The sequence below is a fragment of the Gopherus flavomarginatus genome, chromosome 22, assembly GCF_025201925.1.
Source record: "Gopherus flavomarginatus isolate rGopFla2 chromosome 22, rGopFla2.mat.asm, whole genome shotgun sequence".
Taxonomy (NCBI): Eukaryota; Metazoa; Chordata; order Testudines; family Testudinidae; genus Gopherus; species Gopherus flavomarginatus.
This window is the reverse complement of record NC_066638.1, coordinates 7,208,506-7,218,743: the sequence shown is the minus strand read 5'-3', so window position 1 is coordinate 7,218,743 and position 10,238 is coordinate 7,208,506. Positions and strand designations below refer to the sequence as shown.

General features: G+C 47.9%; 1 protein-coding gene across 1 annotated transcript in view; it reads right to left on the bottom strand.

Annotated features, from left to right (window-relative positions):
• Nucleotides 1-8,740: 8,740 nt before the first annotated feature.
• RBBP4 (RB binding protein 4, chromatin remodeling factor) overlaps nt 8,741-10,238 on the bottom strand; it is a 43,265-nt gene continuing 41,767 nt past the window's right edge. Inside the window, exon 13 of the transcript XR_007770926.1 lies at nt 8,741-8,844. The gene's annotated coding sequence lies outside the window, so the exon portion shown is untranslated. The remainder of the gene's footprint in view (nt 8,845-10,238) is intronic.

Below are 10,238 nucleotides of genomic sequence, written 5' to 3'. Positions count from 1 at the left end.
AAGTTGTCCATGTTTAAATTATTGTGCAGATGTATTTTCAAACTGTGTAGGCTGCCTGATTGCTCTTTAAAATTCAATCTTTCTTAGAGGCTCAAAATGGTCTGCCTAAAATATGGATGACTTTTGCCAACTTCTAGAAATGGCTAGAAGGATTTTAAACCTCACCCTCTGGAAAGTAGCACCTGCCTCCTAGCGCATGTTTGTCGAGCCCTGCAAATCTGTAGATATCCGCGGACCATTCTTGCACGTTGCTGATCGGATGTGGACACAAATTTTCTATCCGCGTATCTGTTTACTGTATCTACTTCATTCACATGGTCAGTTCTTAGGGTGTGTATTCTGTGATTTGTGTCTTGCTGCTGCTTAACAAATAAACAAAAAGGCTTCTGGACTGGAAACATGAATACCGATTGTGTAGCCTGGATTTCCTCATGAGCAGGGCTCTGATTCCCCAAACATCAATTTTCTTCCACTCACACTGTCCCTCCCCTTAAACTTCTTCACATCTTTACTTAGATCTAAACTATGACTGAAGTAAACTATATTTTCTGATTGCTCCTAGTTTTGGCCCTTTCCTCAGCTTGCCTGTTTACTCCATGGCATGTTTAATGTTATCTAGGGGCTACGGTGTCTTTACCCTCACCCTTCAGTAAGGTCCAACACTGCACCTATCCCCTTTCATCTCTCCTTCCCTTACACCAAAAGGTCTGTGGCCTAGTTACTGACCCCTGCAACACTTGCAATTTGTTCCACCTTAACTACTGTGGTATGAGTGGCAACCTCATCACTATACCCAGAGGACTGCACCATGGTTCCACAAGGATGAATTTCCTGGCCAACCTGGCCCCTCCAAGAGCAGCCCAGTCCCAAAGGAAACAATGATTCTATGTGAAATTCACATTTGAGAGAAGCAGCTGTGAGGGACTCTATCCCCAAAGCTTTTGCTGTGGGCCCATGGGAACAAGCCCCACCAACCCCACCTTGCACAGATCTGGGGTGTACAAGCAGAACAAATGTGGTGTTTGTCATGAAACGTGCATGTGACCAATTTAAAAATAACTGGACTTTGCAGGGGAAAAGCTAATCCCTAATTAGGGCTTTTTTTTTTAAATACTTTCTGCTGCCGGCTCAAACTGCTAATGACTCATGAGCCTTCCAAAAAGTGATTGTATTTTTCACATCTTTCCCTTCCTCAAGTGGCAACTGAGCCAGTTTGAAAATATCTTTGCACTCAGTTATGGGGCGTTGTCCAAATAATTATGAAGAGAGAGGCAACAGAATAACAATTAGCCTGCAGGGAAATCTATCCCATTAGATGTGCTAGGGAGGGAAATGAGGGATGAAAACACCCTTTTTCGGATGATTTCTAGAGGGTGACAAAAATTCCCATGTAGTAACTGCAACCGTTACATCAGTCTTATTTTATAGTTATGGCCTGAATCCCATATTATAACAAGTACTCAGCCCTGTGATTATTGCTGTTCATTGCTGTGCAAGAGACCAAGTGCTGTAAAGGTATATTCACTTTGTTCAGGCCTTTCCACAAGGGTCAGCTTGGCTCTCCCCCCTCTCCCCCAAGCCAGTCTATTGTTAATGTCCTACTCAACCTTCTCCGTTTATAGTCATGCCACTGGTTAGAGGAGTGAACTATAGGTACTGCTGACCTTCTACTGCTGGAGTAGTCAGCACAACACTACAAGAGGACCACTCCTTAATTTCCAAAAGGACGGAGGGAGGCAACTGCAGTTCTTCCCCAAAAGCCCTGCCCTGCAGAGTCCCATGAGGATTATCCTGCCTAGTCATTTGCAGTATTTACAAGTGGTGGCTGGAGAGGTGGTGTGATGCTGTGGGTTCCACTGCCAGCAATGCACTCATGATACCCAGCTGTGTAATTCATTTTCTGCAGACACAGCCAAGACCATCGCAAGGGTGTCAGAGTGCCTAGAGGAGATCAGTGTCTGGATAAAAAGCAGCTGGCTCAAACTCAACCCAAGCGAGACCAAAGTGATGCCGGTTGGGAGGAGAAAATGTTTCCTGGCACGAGTTAGGACACTGGCCTCCCCTCCCACTAAAGGCATCTGCCCCTTATTTATTACAGCGGTGCAAAGCCTTGAAGTCCTGCTGGACTCATCACTAACCCCGGGAACAGTGGGAACAGCTTCTTCCAGTAGCAGCTTGCTAGAGGATATTGCCCTTCCTCTCCGAGCAGGACCTGGCCCCCTCGATGATCCATGCATTCATTACCCCAACTGGATTTCTGTAACTTACTCTATCGGGGGCTGAAAGTAGAAGCAATGCATAGGCTCCCGTTTGTGCAGAATACAGCAGCCCAACCCCTCAGTGAGACCAGCCCCTGACAGCACATCCCCCCTGTGCACCAATCCCTCCTGGCTCCCAATCAATTCTGCTGACAGTTCAAGGTGATGAGTCTGATTTACAAAACCGTCAGTGGGTCAGAACCCAGCTACATCAATGACCAAATCTCCATCCAAGACCAAAGTACTTCATCTGGGACAAAGCAGCTGACAAAACCCAGGACAAGGAGTGTGAGGGGAAAAGCTAAAGCATTCTTGTCTCAGGGCTTGACCATGGATAGAGCTACTGGAGGACATCAGAACACATTGCAGGATCCTCCTCTGTGACAGAGGTTTCTCACAACAACAGCAAGTTTTCTTTCTTGTTAAACTCCAGACACACCCAAGCCAACTGTCCTTAACCTTGGGACAGGCAAAGAGCAGAATCCTCAGATGCTTTTTACTGGGTTTTGTTCCCCCATTATATTACCTATTTGAGATACTACTATGGCCCTCATTATCCCAGTGTCTGAGCCCCTCACAATCTTTAATAGGTTTATCTTCACAAGACCCACAGTATTATTATCCCCATTTTACAGATGAGTAACTAGAGAGACTGAGTGATCTGCCCAAGGTTATACAGAGTAAGGTGGAATAAACACTGAAGCTGGGACTCAACTCCCAGGCTAGATCCCCAACCACTGGATCCTATTTCCTTTCCTGTTATAGAGCCAGTGCCCCAAAATTAACGCTGATCTTGCCTGCCAATCGCTAATCTCATGGCCGGGGAGATTAAGGTTGAGAGGAGATATTTGCTGAGTAAGAATTTCCATGAAACATTTGGCCAAAGAGAGGTTTCATTTCTGGCTTGTACTTTGAACCTTACGGTCAATTTTTAAACAGAGAACGTTGCTCTCTGATGTGTTGGCTGATCTGAGATGTTACGTCAGGAATAAGAGACATGTCTGGTCATTGCAGAAGCTTGAAAGCTCCTGTTATTTCCTCCCTCTGGTAGGATCATCTTTAAATCAGGTAGAGCTTTGCTAGTGAAGAGACAAAAATGAAATGGCAGCAACAGGAATGGGAACAATGGGGCAGAACTTTAATGTCTTAACTTTGTGCATGTGCAGCTGAATTTCATACTGATCTGATGGCTCTGGAGCCTCAAGGGGTGAGATTTTTGAAGGTATTTAGGCATCTAAAGATGCAGATGGGTATCTGCAGGGATTTGAAAATGCACCTCAGTGCCTAATTCCCATGAGTTTGCCCAACCTGCTCAGGTGCTTTCGTAATTCTCAGTAGCTGCCTATCTGCATATTCAGGCACTTAGGTACCTTTAAAAATTTGGCCCAAGGCCTCTATCAACAGAACACGCAGAGCACACACAGAGATAACACAGGCTCCCTTCACTTCCCAAACATTATTCAATCAGTGTTCTTAGCCTGTGGGGCTTATGCAGCCCTGCCCCTGGCCTCACTTCTGAGGCTCCCAACAGGGGAAGCCAACTGCACTGGAACAGTTCTGCACCCCCCCCACACACATTTTTTTTTCCGATTAATGCAAAAATAGGAGGCTAACCAAGTGTCCAGGGTGGGGAGTGTGTGCCCTTGAGCCTCAGGTCCAGATGAGCTGTGCTTGGCCAGGATGGGGGTGCAAAAGTGACTATATATGTCACCTTATACCCTTTCTCTGATGCTGGGGCCAGTTCATCCCCCAGTATGAGTTAGAGCAGCCTCAGGGCAGCTCTAACTTATGCCAGCTGGTAATGGCCCGCAATGGGCTGTTAAATCATATGGGGATCACCAGAGCGCAGCAGTGCTCTGACCACTCCCCTCATTGTCCCCTGTCCCCACATTAGCTGGGCAACTATGGATTTCTCCAGAGTGGCAAAAAGAGGCCACAGCATGAGCCAGATCTGGCCTTGTAGTCCCTCTCCTCCATCTATCTAGATGCTCCCCCTTTATGTGCTTTTAGAAGAGCCCACCCTCAAATTAATCCCATTCAGATGCTGAACTCTCTGTGCCTCTGATTTTCTCCCTCATGTGGACACCGGAGAGGCCATCCTCCCTGAGCCAGCTGTCTCTCCTCTGTCTATCTCAGCCTCATTAATACTCAGTAACACCTTCTTTGTAACCTGCACGGAGGCTGTATTACAAGGTCTTTGTTCAGATCAGGAGGCACAGTTGGTCTTGCACTCTGATCTGGGCAGTCACACCTAACTAACCTGCTCAGGACACCTCAGCTTTTCATCTCCTAGGTCAGAGCAAACACCTTGCAGCTATAACTCATGGAGTCCCTGGCATTGGAAAAAATCCACCCCAGGGTTCCTGTTCATTTTTACCTGTATTTCTCTCTTCACCCAGCTGTGTGTGGAAAGTGTAACTTGATCTGTGCCTGCCCAGACAGGCACTGGCTCTGGGCTCCTTCACAGCTGGGTGTGCCGGCTGGAACAAAACTGACATGGCCACTTCCAGGGCCTGAGAGGTGTTTCTGATGCTTCTGTACCTGCTTTGAGAACAAGCTTTTTGCCGAAAGGAACCTGGCAGTGATGGGAGCAGTCCAGTCTGTGCATCCGCTCCAACACAGTGGCCCCAAGAGATGGAAAAACCTAGCCAAGAGCCTTTTAGACAAGCACTCAGGCACCACAGTGGCCATATTAGCTCAGCCCAGACTATCCACGAATCATTGCAACCATTTGTGAGGAAAAATCTCAAATGGCTAGAGCAAGGGGGCCTGGGTGTCAGATCCCCGGATTCTATTCTCAATTCTATCCCTGATTTGGACAAGCCACTTACTCGCTCCATGCCTCAATTTACCCATTTGTTAAATGGAAACAATAATACTTCACAGGAGCATGGAGGTTAAATAATTCATGCTAATCAATTAATCAGTATAATTTATTAGGGACAAAAACTCCATTTTCAGTCGGTCACAGATTATTTATTAAGTGTACTGCATTAGTGCCTGGAAACCCCACTCATAGACGAGAACCCCATTGTGCTAGGTGCGGTACAGACACAAAACAAAAAGATGGACCCTCCCCCAAAGAACTGACAGTCTAAGCCCAGGGGAGTCAAGAGGTAGGCCAGGAGTCAAATCTAGACCACCAGATGCTTCTGAACAGATCGCAAAATCTTTTTATTTATTCTCATCTTTACTGTTATTATTTTTGTATTATTTTCTCTGGAGTCTGGAACTTGACTACAGGGCTGGCTTTAGGCCAATTCCACCAATTCCCCCGAATTGGGCTCCGCGCCTAAGAGGGCCCTGCACCCAGTGAGAATCCCTTCCCTGACTAGAGGCGCCTTTTTAATTTTTACTCACCTGGCAGCGCTCTGGGTCTTCAGCGGCACTTCGGCAGCGGGTCCTTCAGAGCTGCCGAAGACCTGGAGCAAGCGACGGACCCGCTGCCGAAGTGCCACCGAAGACTCGGAGCACCGCCTGGTGAGTACAAGCCCCACGTGTTTTTTTTACATATTTTTTTTTAAAGTCATCCCTGCCGGGGCCCCGTCGAAACTGTTCGAATTGGGCCCCACACTTCCTAAAGCCGGTCCTGCTTGACTATATACCTTGACCAAGAAACTTGGACCTTGACAAAAAAGAATTGATTAACCCTGACTAAGCAATCACAGATGTGTCAGCTTAGTGCTACAGAACCACTGTCCTTTGGGACAAGCTTTACAAACTGCGGTGACAATTCTCCGTGCTGCAAGGCATAGAGACACTAACGGGGGCAGGAATGGAATACTCCCAGTGAAAGGGACTCCACACCGCAGTAGAGCCAAACTAGTATTGGGGTTGGGGAGTGGGGACAGGGAGGGGGAGTGCTTAGACCACTGCTGCTCTCTGGTGAGCCCCATCTGATCTAACAGCCCTTTGTGAGTCATTAACAGCTGGCACAAATTGGAGTTGCCCCAACGCCATTCTAACGTCTGACTTGAATGGGTTTTTCCCAAGCATTCCAAAATCATGAGTCAGGCCCTCACCAAAATCATGCGATTAACTTCAAATTCAGGAGGGTTTTTGAGAGGAGGTAAATAAATTCTTTTCCTTTTGCCTTCTGATGTTGGAGCCTTTAGGCCGCACTTGGGGTCACATTTTCAAGCTTTTCTCTGCAACCACAGGAACTAGAAACTTACAGTTTATTTTATAAATGGAGGCTGAGACTCATGCACTCACCTCACTCCAATAGCAGGGGGCTTAAGGCAAACATCAAATTGTGTGAGATTCATGGTGGCAACACTGCCACCAGCATGGAACATCTGGAGCAGCTGTTTGCTGGCCCAACTCCCACCCCCAGGGGTGTCAGGAAGGGCAGGGGTAAGCGGACTGCACTGCACTACAGCTATTCTCGACTTCCCAAGGCCCAAGACCCTAAATACAGAGGAAGATGCATGGTCCTCCACAACACAGGGATTGCAAAGGAGTTAAAGCCCCCTTTGCCTCACCCACCCCCACTTTCTATTCCTGTGCTCAGCTCAGGGACAGACTAAAGAAGAATCGTGGCCTCTCGTTCTTGTTTCAGGAAAGTTGTATGTGGTCTATGTGAGACATCAGCCCCTTGTGGCAGGGACAGTGTCTTTCATTGGGTTTTGTACAGCACCAGGCACGCTAGCCGAGATCCCTATGTAATCATCACGCTAAGCGCAGAACAGGTATCTTCATTACAATGCTCAAAAAGAAAACACACTGTAACTCATGATGGACATACAGGGAGGGGTTCGTCAGGGGTTTGGAATGATGGATAAAAGTTTTCAATTTAGAAAGATGTTTTAGAAAAGAACATCTGAAAAACATCCCATTCAATTGCCATGGGCATTGTCTGTGCTCCGTTGTAAAACAGGGATAATGTCATGGCCCCTCTCTGGTAAGGTGCTTCGGGAGCTCTGGATGAGAAGCACCATATCAGTGCTAAATGTTACTTCCTTCCCCATCTCTAGTGATTCCACCAGGATGTAAGTGCGTAAACAGCAACGTTTTCCTTTCTAATCAGACTGCTCCATTCAGTGATATGCAGGCCAGGGCTGCTGATACCCCACATTATAGTCGGGTAAATGACTGTACTGTCACAGCTGCTGAATAGCATCATGGCTGCAGTTCAAGCCAAGGGAGCAGATTAGAGAAGACACAGCTTCTGTTAACACACAAATAGCCTGTACTTCAGTAAGAGGGAGCAGGAAACACAGAAAAGTACATGACATTTTAGTAGGGCTGTCTGTCCATCTAAGGCAGTGGTTTTCAACCTTTTTTCATTTGCAGATCCCTTTGGAAATCTCAGATACAGTCTGCGGACCCCAGGTTGAAAACCATTGTTCTATGGTAACGATATCCTTTCACAGACCCCTTTAAACATTGTGGACCCTCAGGGGTCTGCAGACGACAGGTTGAAAACCACTGGTCTAAGGCATTTCCTGTGTGCCCATCACTATAGTATCTAGATGCTACAGGATCTGATGGGCATGGAATTTGATAACATGCTATTGTTGACATGGCAAATGTTTACACTTTGTAACATTTGCTGCAGCCTAATAGTGAGGGTTTGAATTAGGTTAAGGTGCAGCTCCCAAACGAGGGACAAAGCAGCAGGGCTGCCTAGCACCTGCCCCAGCTTGCTGTCATTCAGCCTACGTGGACATCTGCACAGCCTGGCCCTGATCCAGGAACATGTGCCTATTCAGGATAGCACCTAAGCATGTGACTAATCCCCACTGTCTTCAATGGAACTTAACTGCATGTTTAAAGTTAAGAAAGCAATTAAGTGCCTTCCTGAATCAGGACTGGGGTGTGTTGATCAGGCAGCACTTTGTTTTAGCCAGGAGCTGGTCAGCCATTGGGACATGGCTTATGCAAATAACCCTCCCGTGAGCCCTTGGAAGGAACTGTGAGCTTGTCTGAAACTCCTGCAAACCACAAGTTGCAATACAAAAGAGAGGCAGCTGCTGTGATAAGGAGGGCTCAGAACGCTTTGGGAAAGGTGTCTGTGAATATTAATACTGAATGGCAATTAGGAGGACATTGTCAAAAGACAGCTCATAATTTTAGAATCAATGCATTGTTGTTACAAACTTCCCCTCAGCAGCATGACCCTGAAAGCTCTTTGCTAGCTCCATCCATGCACACGTCTCATGAGCACAGTGGGTTGTCAATAATGTGGGGTTATCATCAAGGGCTGGGCTCTGTCTTCAGCAGTTTGTTCATGCAGGGTTGCTCATGCGTGCTGAGCTGCACGCACACACGTGTTTATTAGTGTAGGGGTGTATGAGATTGCTGGGCTACACACACACATGCTCACATTTATTATCGTAGGGCTGGTTTTGGGGTTGTAGTACTAGAGATTGCATTGAGGTTTTGGCTGCCTTAGACAAAAGAGCACCGACAAATGTTTTGCAAAAGGATCTGAACATGACACGGACTCTGCAGGGAGAAATAAAGGGAAAAAACCATCCTTTTGATTTTGGACCCACCAGCTTTAATGTCATCCACTGAATAGAAGTTCAACTCGTGCATATGGCCGTAGCTGATTTTTGGACATCCCAGCTTTGAAACAAAACTGTAAGAATTAAAACAGGAGGTAAGTTTCTCTCCCACGTGTTTGGGGGTCAAGCATTGCCAATTCCCAGCCTCCTGCCGCCTCTTCTTTCTGCAGGACTGGAAGCATCCTCGCAATGCAGCTTGGCTTTCACTGTTTGGTGCCTGAACCTGCTTCTGAGAAGTGTGTGGAGCCATCAGGACAAGGACGCAGTGGAAGTCGGAGTATCAGTGCCACCAACATGAGCAAAGGGATTGTCTGGAGGATACTTCGTGGCACAAGGGAAAGGAATGGGGCTTGCTCTGCCCAGCCTCAGCATGAGCAGACCCCCACCCAGAAGACACAGGAGTTCTCTGGTGTAGCCACGATTATCATTATTTGTGTAACACTAGCACGGAGAGGCCCCCAGCTAATATCAGTGTCCCATTGTGTTTGCTGCTGTGTAGACAGAGAGAGAGAGAGAGTCTATACCTCAAAGAGCTTAGAGCATAAATAGACTAAGGATGGGAGAAGAGGCTTGCCAGGGTTATCCAGCAATCTCCTAAGTCCCAACCCACTGTCCTACCCATTGGACTATGCTGCCGCTCTAGCACTAGTAGGGGTCAGCCTCTCCCTGCTGCAGCTTTTTTGCTTTTCTTGGAGAAAACCCGGCTCCAACCCTTCACGCCAGATTTCGCTCCTCCACTTTGCCAAGAGTCAAGGCTGAGCTAGAACAGGCTAGAGGAGCTGCAAAGTGGGGTCCTACCTAGTCCTAGCCCCAGTGCTCTAGGGTCCCCCCCTGAAGTCTTCTCATAGCTCGCTCTCTGCCTCAGCCACTCGCTTGGAAAGAGCTTCCCAGTCCAGCCACATGGGTGGCTGAGAACAGCTCGCTGCAGGTGGGGGTGGGAGGTGATTTGGCTGAAGGAAGGCTGGGCAAATGCAGCAAAAGGAACTTTTATTTACTCCTCCAAGGAAGGAGGCGGCTGACTCTGCCCCTCTCAACCCCAGATCCCCGTTTTACTCTGGGAAGGGGCTGATGCTGTGATTCTCACCCCTCGAGCCCTCCTGTCTCACCCAGGCAGGGGGCTGTCTCTGCCCCTGTAAACCCCAGAACCCCCTTTATCCTCCTCTGAAGCTCTCCCCCTAACCGTAACCTTGAGCCCCCACTCTCCCACGGGGCTGCCTTTGCACTTGGCAACTGCTGTCATGAGAAAGCCCCTTTCTGCATCTCCCTTCCCTTTAAGCCACTAGGGCCAACAGAAAGGGCCTAGGCAACTGGGAGAAGCTAAAGAACACCAGAGATTGTAACCTCCCTGCGGGCCCCAGCTCCGCGCGCCTCGTTCCCCACAGTCACTCCATTGTCTGCACACAGACAAGTTCCAAGCTCCTTCAGGAACATGGGAAATAGTGGGTGGTTAGCAGCATTGGCCTCTTCC